This window comes from Globicephala melas, chromosome 1 (genome assembly GCF_963455315.2).
Source record: "Globicephala melas chromosome 1, mGloMel1.2, whole genome shotgun sequence".
Taxonomy (NCBI): domain Eukaryota; kingdom Metazoa; phylum Chordata; class Mammalia; order Artiodactyla; family Delphinidae; genus Globicephala; species Globicephala melas.
In genome coordinates, this window is record NC_083314.1 from 84,581,770 (window position 1) to 84,597,470 (window position 15,701).

General features: G+C 53.5%; 1 long non-coding RNA gene across 1 annotated transcript; it reads right to left on the bottom strand.

Moving 5' to 3' along the window:
• Positions 1–696: 696 nt before the first annotated feature.
• LOC115859823 (uncharacterized) lies at positions 697–11,229 on the bottom strand. The gene is made up of 3 exons (XR_009559485.1): positions 11,121–11,229; positions 8,850–8,905; positions 697–928 (listed from the first exon to the last, which is right to left on the bottom strand). It is a non-coding gene; the product is annotated as an uncharacterized lncRNA (long non-coding RNA).
• Positions 11,230–15,701: the final 4,472 nt, after the last annotated feature.

A 15,701-nucleotide genomic window follows, 5' to 3' on the forward strand; every position in this document is an offset into this window, starting at 1 on the left:
AGCTTTTATTTAAAACCTACAGCAGTGTTAATGATCCTTATCATGTTATGCATGACATCCCTAGTACTTATTTATCTTATAACTGGAAGTACGTACCTTTGACCACCTTCATCTTATTCCCTTCCCCCGAGCCCCCTACCTGTCTCTGGTAGCCACAAACCTGATCTCATTTTCTATGGGTTTGTTTGTTTGTTTTTGAAGTGTCATTGACCTACAACACTACGTTAGTTCCTGGGGTACAACAGAGTGACTTGATATTTACATACATTTCAAAATGATCACCATGATAAGTCGAGTTACAAGATGTCACCCTACAAAGATATTACATAATAATTGAGTATATTCCCCGCACTGTATATTTCAGCCCTGTGACTCATTTATTTTGTCACTGCAGGTCTGTACCTCTTAATCTCCATCGCCTATTTCTCTCCTCCTCCCCACGCCCCGCCCCTCTGACAAGCACCTGTTTGTTCTCTGTGTCTATGACTCTTGTTTCTGTTTGGTTATGTTTGTTCATTTGTTTTGTTTAGATTCCACATGTGAGTGAAATCATACAGTATTTGTCTTTCTCTGTCTCATTTCACTTGGAATAATACCCTCTAGGTCCATCCGTGTTGTTGCCGATGGCAAGATTTCATTCCTTTTTATGGCTGAGTAATATTCCAACCCCTCTTCTTCTCGATACTGTGTCAGTTCGGCTGTGGTAACAAGCAACCCCAGTGTCTCGGGGGCTCACAACCACGCACATCTCCCTCGCACTCACATCACCTGTGGGAGGCTGTCTGCTGTGGCTCCACGGGCTCCGCCCCACAACTCCTCATCCCAGGGCCCAGGCTGTAGGAGCTTCCCCAGCTGGTCAGTGCGTTCTTCTGACACACTTCTCAAGCAAGTGCGATGATGGAAACTCTTGCTAAACTTCTGCTGAGACCTGGAATACATCACCATATTTATTCACATTCCGTGGGCTGAATTGTATTACATGGTCAAGTCCAATGTCAGTGGGGTGAGAATGAACATTTCTCCCAAAGGGAAGGAGGGTGAGAATGAGTGCAAACTACCATGTTATTTCATATTGTATGTCAATATTGTCTACCTCCCTTCCAGCAGGTCTCTCCACAGCTCAGCAGTCTCCTCTGAGCAAGCCTCTTTTGTTCTCCTAACAACCTTAAGAAATAATCGCAATGGCAAAAGTAATTAACTTTAAAAACAAAAAAGTAATTAACTTTTACTGCCTCTTTCTTTGTGCCAGGTGTTGTTTAAGTGCTTTACAGGCGTTCTTTGAGTTAACACTCACAGCAGCCCCATGATGTAGCGACCACTGTTATCCCCATTGTACGTGTAAGAAAACTGAGGCTGAGAGGTTGACTGGCCCAAAGTCACACAGCTGCTAAGGGTCAGGTCTGGGATTCACTCCGAGGGCACCAAAGGCTGTACTTTCAACCCCAGCAACTACACGGCTTCTTCTTATGAGGCCAGGGTGGGGTAGTGGCCCCATATGACAGATGTGCAAACTGAGGCCCAGAAAGTTGACTTGACCTGACCAAAGATACACCCTGTAAACAGAACTAAAATAGAAATGCCCTGGTGTCTTCTCCTATGCAGCAAGCCCTCCCCTACACCAAGCCGGGGACATTGTCGTCTAGCACTCTGGGGACACTGACTGCCACCCTGGCCTGGAGCCGTGCAGAGGGAGGCTCCAGTGATGGTGCCTGTCTGTCGGCCTTTTCCTACCGGTCAGCCCAGGGTGGTGAAGTAGCCCAGTCCTGGCTCGACCACTGACGACCTCAGGCAGGTTCCTCGACCTCTCTGAGCTTTACCTTCCTGGTCTACAACATGAGAGCCACAGAGCTTAGAGCATAATGCCAACCAGAGTAACTGGCCTCATTTTCACCTTCCAGCTCCTCCACTCTAAATCCTGCTGGATTTCTTTGGTTAAGACACTCTTGCCCTCCACCTCACCTTCACTTCCTACCCCAGCCCTCCATCCATCCTTCTTGGGTTCGTGTCACCTCCACTGCACACTCAGACAGGTTTGAGAGGAGGCGTGAGATGAGGTGGGGGCCACAGTCCCACCTGAGCTTCAACAAAGAACCAAATGGGCTGGCTCTCTGTGCTCCCCACCTGGATACACGTATACACGTGTGCACAGACATGCCCACATGTATATATCACACGCCCACATCACATGCGCATGTATACAATACGCAAAACACTTACATACCTGTACACAAATACACACATACCCATGTACCTGCATGCACACGTGTACACACATATACACACAGACACCTGTACACATATACAGAGACACACATACATATCCACACAAACACACACATACATATACGCACCTACACAATATACCTGTGTACGTGTGTACACACATACCCACAAACACACACATGTCCACAAATAAACACACAAATATGCACACATACATACACTCCTCGCAGGCACAGCCACTGGACAGGGTGTGGCTTGTGGGGCATATAATGCTGTCTGTCCAGCCAATTCCTCCCCTGGAGGGTAAGTGCTCTTCTGGGGGCGGGGCCTTGGTCACAGCCAGAGAACAGCAGAACATGAGGGCCCGTGGGGGTCAAGCCCCTCCCTCAGCTGCGTCTTGCAGGTGAGGAAACCGAGGCCCAGAGCATAACGGAAGCACACAGTGCTCCAATATGCCAGGCACAGTTCCAAACTCTTCATCTGTACTAACCCACTCACTGAACACTCACAGTCACCCGCTGAGGGACCCACTGTCTCGTTTTTCCAAACAGGAGAACTCAGGCCCAGAGGGTCACGCGTTAGTGGTCCCCCAGTGGGCAGTGGAGTCAGGCTCAGGCAGCAGCTCCGGTGCCCCTGCTCCTCACGGGCAACCTGGGCTGCCCCTCTGCTGCCATCGCTGATCGCGTGACACTGGGCAGAGGGACCGTGATCGCTGCCGAGTCAGGTCGGACCCAGCTTCCGACCCCTGCTGCCTCAGGCAACCTGGCTGAGAGGCTGTCGTCTGACCACGTGGTAATTTTCAGGGACACGAGGACACGCCAGACAGGCGGGCCGAGGGAGGGAGGTGCCTGGGCGGGCAGTGCCATGCGTGCTGCTGTGTCTCTGCCCCTCCTGCTCTCGGGGCATGAATGGCCCGCCTGCCCTGAGACGGGAGCCCAGCGTCTGAGCAGGCCGGATGCCTGGTTTCTTTGGCAACTCAACTCACTTTCTCCTGGCTGTGCTTTCTGGGGCTTGATTTAAGTTTAATTCCAGCCGGAATGACTGGAAATGCCAAGTATTTCACTAGGATTAGTGCTTGGCTGGAAGGGCCAACTGCCTCCGCCACAACCAGGTACCGTGGACCGCAGAGGAGCGTTAAGCCCAAGGAAGTCTCCGTGACTCAGCCTCGGGGGGCTTCTCAGCCCCAGGAGGGCCAACGCGAGGCACAGACGCCCGGGCTGGGCCTCCGCTGAGCTGGGGGAGGGGAGAGGCGGCACAGGAGGGCTTGCCGAGCTCAGAGCAGCCCTGCTCTCCCACCCACGGCAGGGACCCATCCAGCCCATCCCCCAAAGCACACGCTTCGGGGAGAGCGGGGAGCAGAGTGGGGCGGGGCAGGCACACGGGGCAGGCACACAGTGCGGGCACCCCTCTGTGCCCGGGGTGGGGGGCGGTAAGGAGGCACCGTCTGGTGGTCCGGGGCACAGCTGCCAGTCTCACCAGCACTTAGTTTCTCGGCCCTGGCCACGTCTAACCACCCTGAGCTGTGGTTTCTCGTCTCTGAGTAGGGATGATAACAGCACCTCCCACGCGGAGCGGAGCGGAGCGAATATGAAGATTAAATGAGGCAGGGTTTTCAAAACACATAGCACAGTTCCTGGCACATGGAAAGCCCCAGATAAATACTAGGGATCAATGTGAACCATTAGCTTCTCACACCTGCCAAGCCTTCAAGATTCTGTGAAGGAAAACAGTCAAAAATGTGAAGCACCTCCCTTCCCAAGGTAATGGAGCTGATTTTCCTTCCTACCTATTGGCTCCAGCCTGACAAAGGTGTCTACATTAGAGGAAGGTCTTCTAGCAACGGGCTCAGCCCCACCTGGCAGCTCCGGGCTCCCATGTAGCTCTCTGAGCCCCCATGCTGCTGCCCAGAGCAGGCATCCCTAACTGCCTCTGTCCTACCCCATGGGCTTGGCTTCATCTTCTCTGCCCTGGTTCCTATGCCTGGTTCTGAGCAGCCCTCCTACTGGGATCCCAGGTGCCCTCCGAGGTAGAGCCCTGCTGTGAGCCCCACATGGTGATCAGTGAGCAGGTGGGGAGATTGCCCTTCAAAGCTGGGGTCCTGTCACCCACAGACAGATCCCCACTAGTTTCCTGGGCATCAGCTGCCTGCCCGAGTCCCTGGCCTGCTTCTCGCCTCTCCACGAGCTGCTGGAGCAGCTCTAGACCCTGCTGTGTGGCTAGGAGGGTCCCGCAGTGCCTCACACCCAGTCCCAGACTATCATAGAAGGGGCAAACCCAGAGGGAGACAGGGGAGTTAGTTAGAGGAAAGACAAGAGAAGGCCACGGGGAAAGGATGGCAGGGGCAGAATGCAAGCAAATGCCAATCAGACATAATTTGAGGCTGAAAGCAGTCAGTGAAGGACTGCCCACACTGCTCTCCAAGATGAACGTCTTCCTCCCCGCAGTCACGCTTGGTCACCCCAGCAACCCAGCAAGGACTTTATCAATGATCCTAGCTCTGTACCCATCATGGACCTTCAGTCCTCCAGGCCCTGCAGAAACTTTTCTTTCTGCTGGAATACCTGCCAGCCTTCCCTAGTATGCACCATGAGTGAACTCCTATTTATCCTTCAAAACCCAGCTCAAACGTCACCTCCTCTAGGAGGCTTTCCCTGAACACTCCCTCCCATATTCAACCACAGCCTCTTGAGATGCCCCACAGTGTGCTCTACATCTATGTACCTCTCTTTGTTGTGGTTTATTGGCTCATATGTCATCTTCCCTTGCTGTGCTCGGGGCAATGAGTGTGTCTTATCCATCTCCACATCCCCAGCTCCTGTCACAGAGCTAAGCACGGAGTGAAGCCTCAGCTAAAATTTGCTGACATGGAAAGCAACAACAACAAAACAACATCTTTTGACTAATCCTTCACACCTCCCTGGCGAAGCAAATCTAAAGTCCTAGCTCAAGCCCTCTGAGGGGCTGAATGTCTAAGATGGACTTCAAGACAAAGTCCCAAACATCACACAGCCTCATGGAAGTATCAGGACATGCCCGGCCTCTGGAAGGGTGAGCCAGAAGGAAGCTTCCAGAGGGGCTCAGAAATCACCCACTGGTGTCCTGCAGTGAGAAAGCCACCCTGGCCGGTGGCGATCTGAAGCACCAGCAGCATGAAGAATGAAAAGGCAGAGTGTGGCCAGAGCTGAGAGGTTGGCATTTGCAGGCTAGGAGCCGAGGAGGAGTGGCCCTGGGGGAGACACTGAGCCAGGCGTGACCCCTAGCCCAGGGGGTTCCAGGCAGAAGAACAGCCCACTGATGTCCCTCTCAAGCTATAGGAATATTGTGGGCACTGAAACCCCATCTCCTAAGAACACTCTGCACTGCTCCAGTCCCAGGCCTGACTCCATCGGGACCGTACTGCCAGGGGCGTCAAGTCCAAGCTCCAAGTCTGCCTCCCGGTCCCCCCAACACCGCTGCCACCAACTGCTGCCCTCACTGAATTCTCTCCTCTCCCACCCACTGCCCAGGCCCAATCTCAGCCACCATCACCTCCCTCCCAGCTCCTAGGGGCCAGCCTGTGGGGCTGTCGCTCTTCCAGCCTTGCCCTTGAGATGCACCTGGACAGTCCCCATTAACATGTGGATCAGACCCTGTTTAAAAGTCTCCCTTATCGATCCTCCTCTGGAGGAGGCTGCTTTGGGGAATAAGGTAGGGGGTCAAATGAGTGAGAAACCCCCTGTCCAGCAGAACTGATGCCCTCTGCTCACCTCTCCAGCCACTTCTCATCATTCCCACCATACGACCTCTGATGCTCAGATGACAACGTCCTTTCCTCCTTTGTCCACCTGCCGCCCTCCAGGTCTGTCCCCCCAGCTGAGGGAGGCACCCCCACTGTTCCCACAACCCCCCCATCTCTGTTATCTCTCTCTCTCTGGACTGGGGGTTCTGAGCTCTCATTCCTGAGCGCCGGGAATACAACAGCAAACCAAACAGAAAAATCACGTACGGGATGGAGAGTACGTAAGATGCGTACGTAAGTATATACGTACACGAGATGTCTGGTGCTGGGGAGAAGTTTTAAGCAGGACAGAGGGAATGAATGCTGGTGGCGATTTAAACAGGATCCGAGGAGGCAGGGAGCCAGCCGTTGGATCACTGAGGGAACTTCGTGCGGTGGGGAAATGTTCTATGTCTTGCCTGTGGCAGGAGGCTATGCAGTTGTATACGTTTGTCCAAACTCCGAACTGTACGCTTAAAACCTGTGGATTCTACTTGTATAAATTATATACCTCAGTAAATCTGACATCATAAAAGGGTGTCCCAGACAACAGAAACCTAGAGGCAGGAGCATGCCCAGAAGGACTGGTACAGGGGTGGAGGAGCCACAGGCCAGGCACTGTGGACAGGGCAGAGGTGATGTCCAGCGCGTGCGTGCGTGTGCCTGCGTTCCGTGTTCTGGGTGGGCCCAGGCGTCAGTCTCCTTCTAGATGTCTGCAGGTGGCGCACCGCTGGTGTAGGTGCCGCTTCTCAGCATCTTCCTCATCACCTGGGCTGGCAGCCCCCGGAGGGCAGGAATTGTGCTCTACTCATCCCTGCATCCCTGGGAGGTACTGAGGAGGGGCTCGGTGCACGGTGCATGGAGGTTAAATGGAGCTGATTCCCACTGAACCACGTCCAAGGAATCTGAAGCTGTCTGCAGCAGTGGACATCCCCCGTGCTGGAGGGGCAGGGCCCAGTCAATTTCACTGTGGATTTGGGCTGGGACAACCCTGTCTCTGGGGTTCACCTGTCCCAAGATGATGTGTAAGGAGGGGCCGGTCAAGGCCCGCTGTTCGTCGTGTGGATTCCAGACTCTCTCCCCCTCTACCTGACTCCGAGGACTCCGGGTGGGGTGTGGGCCAGCAGCCCTAAGCCTGGACACTGTCAGCCGCCTCTGTCTTCAGGGGCAAGAAAAGATGGCAGAAAAAGGCTGATGAGCAGCTCAGACTCCTCTCCTCCTCAGCTCAGACTCAGCTTCCTTGAATGAGCTTGAGTGGCAGAGGCCCTGCAGGCTTTATCTGTGTGCGCCTCTGGTGGGGGCTCCCCGAGCCTCACTTCAGAGACTCTGAGAGCAGAGCCTGCGGTGCACTTGGAGAGGAGAGGAAACCTCACATTTCTTGAGCAAATGCCATGTTTTGGGCACTAAGCCAGCACATCACACATGTCATTGCTTTATCTTCACTGCAACCTGCAGGGCGCCAGGGTCCTTGTTTACAGGCAGGGAAAATGGGTCACAGAGCGGTTGAGTCATTGTCCAATGCAAGCGTGGCAGAACCGAGGTCTTTCTGTTCCCAGGGTCAGTGCCACCTCAGAGGCGAAGGAAGGAGGGGGCTGCTGTGAGGAAGGTCACTGGTTGAGAGGAGCTGGGAAGGGGATGGGGTGAGTGGAGTGGCAGCGGCTGAAAATGGGCTGCTTGGTCCAGAAGCCAAGGGATGGCCCGGGATTCCAGGCAGAAAAGGTGCTGTTTCCCCCAGGCCAAGGTGAGTAAGTCTGGTAGGGGCCTGGGGTGAAAGTAGGGTCAGCCCAAGGAAAGGACAGTGGCCGCAGCAGGGCTCTGAGCCAAGGGCGACCGGAGCACAAGGGAGTCCAGGAGGCCTCACTTCCAGCCTGAAGATGACAGATCCCTGTGGCTGTGATTCACCAGCTGCCATGACCACAGTCACAGCCCCTGACATCTGCACGGCGTGTGGCACTCTCCACGGACCTTGCAAGTGTCCACACATGACCACGTTCCATCTCACTAGCAGCCCCCTGAGGGTGGCAGGGAGGTGAGGCAACGAGGGCTGGAGGGCTTAAGTGGCCGCCGAGGTCACACAGGGGTAAATGGCAAATCAAGGCTTGAGCGACCCCCATAAATGGCAATGCTGATCCCCTGTCTGTCCATCTTTATAATCATCTGTGTGCTTCTGGAAGGCCTGTATGGCCAGACTGAACGGTGGCCCTGGATGGAGCTGGTAGAGTGCTAGAGACTAAATGTTTGTGTGCCCCCAAATTCTTATGTTAAAACCTAACCCCCAAGGAGATGGTGTTGGGAGGTGATTGGGTCCTGAGGGTATAGCGCTCAGGAACGGAATTAGGGCTCCTGTGAAAGAAACTCTGGAGAGCTCCCTCACCGCTTGCACCACGTGAGGCCACAGCGAGAAGAGAGCTGACTAGGAACCAGGAAGTGGGCTCCACCAGGCAGAGTCAGCCAGCACCTTCCTCTTGGACTTCCCTGCCTCCAGAACCGTGAGAAATAAATGTTTGCTGTTTAAGCCACACAGTCTGTGATATTCTTGTTATAGCAGCCTGAACAGAGTTAAACCAGGCCAAGGATACCAAGATCTCAGCCTCTGGAGGAACAGTATCACCCTCCCTGTCCACGCTCCCCATGGGGCTCAGGGCTGAGCTGGCCAAAGCAAGTTGAGTCAATGGGCTTTTGGTGTGGGGACTGCCAAGGAAATATCTGTTTCAGCACTGGGGCTGTCAAACATGCAGAGACTGAAAACCATCCATCCATTCATTTTGCCAGCCAGCCAGCCAACAACCAGAGCTCAGGTGTGTGCACGTGTATATGAGGAGACCTCTGACCCCAGGTCATCAGGTTATTCATGGTCCTCAGCACTTACCTCTTTGGGAGTCAGGCGTGAGGGTCGTGCCTCCCTCTGGCCTTGCTGGTGGGAGCCTGGAAGGAAAGGAAACCCTGTCCTTCATTGGGCACAAATGCTGGCGCCTATGGAGCTCTGTTGGGAAGTAAAAGCTGCCTTCATGCCGGTCCTCATATTTATGTTCCCCCAGGTTCCCAGACAGGTATCCAGCAGACGGACCTCGGAGCCAATACGCTTGGGATATTGTCCTCAAGGCCTGAGCAAGCCCCTCCCTGATCCAGGCTCGGAGAAGTCTCCCTAATACAGGGACCAGCTGACACTGTCGCTCAGTGCTTCCCAAGCGTATCATCCCCAGGTCCCTTTTTGGGGTGTGTAGAAGTTTTTAGCCTGGCACACCCGTTGCCACGGGACGCACTGGAAATCACGGTGCCAGAGAAACTTCCTGCCTCGGGGCTCCCGTTTCCCATTCTGGGTCGGCACTCAAGGGCTTCGCACGCACACCTGCGGGGCTCCCAGAATCAAAGTGCTTTCTCATCAGAGGCGTTTTTGAGTGTGCAGCATGGAGAGGAGATTTGTGTTCCCTTATTCAAAAAATATTTATTGAGCTCCTTAACTGCCTTTCCCTTTGTTAAGTAATGGCTTCATACGTACTTTGCAGGTGGATCCGCAGGGGGCAAGCGTTTCCCAACACAATCCTGAGCCTTCGGCCCTTCCCTTACTGCCCCCTTCGTGGGGCCGAAGGAGAGCTCCGGACCGGGGGCCCTGGCCAACCACAGAGCCAAGCGAGATCAAGCCTAGGGCCAGTGAGGTACGTGCATGGTGAAGGGGATGTGGGGGAAGGGCTGGGGCTTCAGAGACGCGAGAGGGTGGCCCTGAGAGGACCGAGGCCATCCTGGGGTGAATGTGGGGAGGGGCCCAGGGAGAGGCCTGAAAGGCTGACGGAGCTGTGTCCTAGGGAAAAGGCAAAGGGAAGAGGAACGAAAGAGTTCCTTCTCTCCAAGGGGCAAGGAGCCCCCGAACTCAGTCCAGGTTTGGGTACCCTTCTGGAGCCAAGGGCTAAGGACGTAGAGCTGGTTTGGGGAGGAATGGCAGAAGGGCAGAGGCCTGTGGGCCAGACCAGGGACAGAAATAAGCCTCTGCCGTGACAGTAGGTATTGGGGGCCTGCCCACCAAGCCACACAGCAGTCACCAGCCAGCACAGGTTCCTGTGAGCCCCTCGCCGGTGACATCGGGTGCGAACGGTGCCAGGCCCCAGCACCGTGTTGGGTGGAATCGGGAGAAGGCCTGGCAGAGATAAGCCTAACACAGTGGTCCTCAAGGTGTGAATCACCCCGGAACTGGTTAGAAATGCAGACTCTCACGCCCCACTCCAGACCCACTGAGTCAGAACCTCTGGGAGGGGGCCCCATAGTCCACTAACAAGCCCCCAGGTGATTCAGAGGCGCACTCAAGTTTGAGAAACTCCGGCCTAAAGGAATCCCTGACTCTCCTTCCCCCCAGCATCCCAGGCCGCGGCTGGATCAGGGCAGGCGGGGCCTGTAGGGTTGGGCTCTCGAGAAACCCACGCAGGAGCACCGGAAGCCTGAGTGGTTAGAGTCTGTGAGCCGTGCCCTCTCCTGAAGGGAAGCCTGACAGATGAAAGGCAGCAGCTGCCGCCCCGCTGCTCTGCTGCCGGGTTTGCAGCCTGGCTTCCCCGGGCCTCGGGCCCTCCCGAGACCTGCCGCCCAGGAGGAGGCCTGGGCCAGGCACAGCCTCCCATGCGGGGACTTGGCTGGCCCCGAACGAGACCCATCAGGGCACCAGGAGTTCGCCACATACATTTCATCCCCTGTTATCTCCACCCCAGCCTACTGAATTGAATGCTTTCGGTACGCTGGCTGTACAGATGCGGGTTTCAGAGTTTCAGAGTTCAGTAACTTGGTGATGCCACTCCCTCCTAAGCCGCGGAGGTGGGTCTTGAACCCGTTCTACACGTGCACTGCCTCTTCTAGCCTCACCTCTGATTCCCTAAGCCTTCACTCTGAGGACCTGCTCCCCGTCCCCTCAGCTCGGGGGGTGCAGACTGGCATCTCAGGGGCCAGTGGGTTCCCTTTCAGGAACAGGCATTTGACTTGGTTTTCTCATCCCGGAGCATGTGAATGTGTACGCTTTGTCCAGCATCTCTCAGGAGTCTCCTTCTGGAAGGAGTCTCTAGTTCTGAAGCCTCCCCTCCTGGCCTTCCTCCCACCCCAGCCCGCCACGGGCATCCGCAGCCGTCTGCAGGCGACGTGGAGACAGGCAAGAAAAGCCCACCTTGTTTCGGGTGAGGCAGCGTGGTGGGACGACGGCTCGCTGGGGTCCTACTTCGTGCTGCTCTTGACGTCTCGTTTCCACCGTGTGCTCATGCAAGGACCTCGCTTCTGGAGGAAAACAGATGTGACTGTGTGTGGGCAGGAAACCACAGGGCGGCCTCCTGCCTCATCCGTCCCCATCACTCGAGGCAGCCTCATGTGCTGATGGGGGAAGCTCCCTGGTGGTGATGCTCCAGGCTCAGCCTGCGATGCAGGGCCAGGGTGACCCCAGGCAGCAGGAAGGTGGGGCTCAGCGCTGTGCAGCTGTCAGTAGGAACGGCTAGACATGCAGACTGTCAGCCCAAACCCAGATCTACTGAATCAGAGACCCTGGGGGTGCAGCCGGGCAGCCTGTGTTTTAACAAGCCCTCCCGGCAATTGAGATGCACCCCGCAACGGGCGATTCCCAGACGGCCCCCATCCCTGTTTCCAGCCTCTTCTCTCACCACAGCCCACACCCTCGCACAGCCCTCCTGCGGCGCTCACACCCCTCCTTCAGCCGGCACGTCCGCTTACCTCTTCCTGGCAAGCAGGCTCCAGGTTACACTTCGTCATCCCAGGTCCGACACACAGCATCTCACGTCACTTCCCTTCACGGCTCTTTTCTTCCACGTCCGACTTTCCCTTCCTGGGCTTTATGTCTATTTTCCTAACACCAAAAAATTGAAGCCTCTGTTCATAGCGCACCTGCCTCCACCCAACATTTGTCAACTATTTACCAGGGGGGACGTGGCAGCCGACAAGCAGCAGGGCCCCAGCTCTCACAGAGCTGACAGTGCAGTGGGAACTCATGGAAGAGGTGGGCTGAGGCCTTTGCTGAGCCATCTCTTCACTCTCCAGGCACCCATCAGGCCCCTCCTGGCTTTGTCACCTCTCTGAGCACATGCCATGCCCAGTGCCACGCCAGGCCAGCACAGCGCTTCCTCCCCAGGCCAGGCCCAGGGCTCAACGCTTCTTCAGCAAACCGGAGGTGAGCACGAGTGACACACACTGGCACACACGTGCCCACACACACCGCACTCCTCAGCCCTGCTGGGACGGGGGCAGAATGCAGTGGGCACGGCTAGGCAGGACCCTAGAGAATCTTGGTGGCTACATCGATCCTTAGTACTGGTCACTCTTGGTAGCCAAGGAAGAGGTACAAGGAAACATCCCCTTCCACTGAACGCAAAGGAAAATGGATAAAAACCATTTTCCATCTGTTTTCTGTACCTTGCCTCCTCTGATGGACACCAACACCTCACTAGGTCGTCTCAGGTGTTGCTGAATCTCCCTGTCAGTGCTGTTCTCACAGGGGCTGACCAGAAGCTGGCCCCAGCCATGGGGTCTCAGGTCTCTGTACCCTCCTGCCAATTCAAGACTGGTTGACCAAGAGTACCTGTTGCCCATCACCAGACAGTACAGCAGCGGTACACGGTGCTGGGTGAGGCTACGGTCTGTAGAGTCAGACTGTCTGGAATCAAATCCCTAATCTACCACCTACTCACTCACTGTGTGACCTCAGACACGTTACTCGACCTTTCTGAGCCTCCATTTCCTCATCCCCCTGTTAACACGGGCATAATAATAAGGTCTATCTCATAGGATTGCTATCAGGATTAATTACTTAATACACACAGCTTACTGAGTAAATACTCAGTACACGTTAGGAATTGTTATGATTGACTGGATGGAAGACGACAGACTCAAAGGCCCGTACTTCTCACAAGGACTGGCAATTTCAAGCAGCAGATGGCACCTGAGATCTCAGCACAAAGTTTCTGATAGGAGGCTGTCAGCAGGAGGGGGAGATAATAAATCAACTCCCTCTTGATGTATTATCTACTTTACCAATTAGGCTTCCGTGGGAAGGTGCCCTGGGGATTTCCATAAACCCATAGAATAGATTCATGGAATTGAGTATTTCCAGTTACTAGTTAAGATAAGTTTTAACAAGTGTGAGATCAGGTCAGTTTTCAGGGGATCATCCCAATGGACGAGAGAGAACAGACGCCCAAGCTGGTTACTAATCTACCCCCACTGGCGTGGCCAATGCTGCTCGTGGGAATGTGGATGTCTCAGCCTTTCTTTTCTGGAAAGCCGCCTGGCAACACACGAAGAACAGTAAATGAGTTCATACCCTTTCACCTGGTAATTCCTCTTCCAGGCATCGACCTCAAGGAAATAAGCAGAGAGGTGCACAAAAATGTATATGTAAGTTTGTCCATCACAGCGTTGTTTGCATTTTAAAATAAAATAGGAACAAATGTCAAATACTAGAGAAACAGTGAAAGGAGGTACATGCCTAAGACAGAATACTATATGGCCTTTAATCATCTCTTCAAGGAATATGTAACAGTGGCACGATGGCTGGTTTGCTCCTCTGTGAAAGAGGGTGACCACACTGAACTCACAGGCTCTCCCGAGCCTTAGCCCAGCGAGGCCCTGAGTCCAGCAGAGCGCAGGCCACCTGGTAAACACTCAAAGCGGGGGCTGCCATTACTAGGAGCTCCCACCAGCTGCCATGAGGTAAGGCCTAGCCTCCCATTTCAACAAGAAGAAACACAAAGCTCAGGGCCTGCAGGTTGGGACAAGGCTGTCCCAGCCTCAGAGGAAGTGGGTACAGGTGTGGCTCTCCCCGACACACCTCTCCCATCCTCACTGGCTAGCACGCACCCCATCTGTAGAGCCCCTTTCGGCTCTCAGAGCACACTCTGCATTATTGCTGCAGATCTCTCTGCAACCCATGAGCCCAGCTGGGCCAGCGTCATTCCAAGTGACCGGCCTGAGAGAAACAAATTCAAATCCCGACACCACACCACTTAGCGGCTATGTGAACCTAGGCAAGCCAGCCTCGCGGGGCCTCCGATTTCGTTTCTCTGGCTTCCGCCTCTTCCTGGAGACGCTGCAAGGAGCAGATGTGGAAGTGTCTTTTTCATCTGCACAACGCAGAGTCGTGCTCTGAGCTGTGCTCTTCAGAGGAGGAAACCAAGGGTTGAAAAGGCTTAAAAAAAATCTTGCTCCAGGTCCTGGGAATAGGTGGACACAAAGTTGGGAAGCACCCAGCTCTTCCAAAGTCCTAACCTTTCTTTTCTTTTCTCTTCCCTTCCTTTCTTTTTCTTTCCTTTCTTTTCTTTTCTTTTTTAACAGCTTTATGCAACATAATCCCCATGCCATAAAACTTATTCCTTTAAACTGTACAGTTCACTGGCTTTTAGTGTATTCACAGAGTTGTACCCCATCAATACAATCTAACTTTAGAACATTCTTCTCACCCGCCAGAAAAACCCTGTGCCCATCAGCAGTCATTCCCCATTTCCCCCCAAGTCCCTCTGCCCAGGGCAGCCACTAACCTACTTTCTGTCTCTATAGATCTGCCTAACCTGGGCATTTCGTATAGCTGGAATCATACTACATGGTCTTTCAGGACTGGCTTCTTTCATTTGGCATAATGTTTGCAAGGTTTGTTTATGCTGAGCATGAATCAGCACTTCATTCCTTTTTATGACTGAATAATATTCCATTGTGTGGGTAGTTTGGTTATTCATTCATCAGTTCCTGGACATCGGATTGTATTCACTGCTTAACTATTATGAACAATGCCACTACGAACATTTGTGTACAAGTTCTGTGTGGACATGTTTTCAATTTTCTTGGGCATATACCCAGGAGAGAAACTGCTGGGTCACCCTGCTTTTCTGTGCTGTTTCTCAGAACTTTTGACATAATGTGCATTTTCCAAACTTACTTGGCCAGGAAACCTTTTTTCCACAAAGCATCTCGGATGCCTTTGGCAAAGTCTGATTTAGCCCAACCCCCCTCATTTTGGGGAAACAGAAGCCCAGGAGGGTCCAGCACACTGCCAAGATCACACAGGAAGTGAGACGCGCAGCCACCGCAGAAACAGAAGAAACACGTGACCATCTGAATGGGAAAGGCAAACCAGGAGAAACAGGAGGAACCCCTTAAACTTGAAAGATACTGAAGAAATCATAAAGGAAAAGAAAGATGAACGTGGCTACACACATAACATTTAAACTTCTGAACCTCAAGCTGCTTATAAAACTAAATTAGCAAGCAGATGATGATACAAAACTAGACCACCATATCCCAGCCCTGGCTACCTAGGAGAATGGCCTCGGGAATGCTAACAACCTGGCCTCACCCACAGAGATGGATTTAAGTTTTAAAAGCTTGTAGGTGATGGGCATCTGGAATTAAAATTTAGAGGACCTAGTGTTCATGTAATTAACAGATAAAGACTTATTAAAAGATCAGTAAGAAAAAGTCCTGTCCTGCCATAGAAGAGTGGACAAACAACAAACACATTATCTGTCAGAGAAGAAAGATAAGAAATATGAAAGTTCAACTTTACTGCTAGCCAAAGAAGTAGAGATGATACATTTATTAAGCACCTACCGTGCTCCACACAGCTTACATTAAGGTAGTTAATTCTCACAACAATTCCACAATGTAACCCCATCCTACAGATGAAGAAACCGAGGCCAAGGAGTGTGGCCTAGTGTGAACAGGGCCATATGGCCCTAGGGGCAGGGCCGGGACT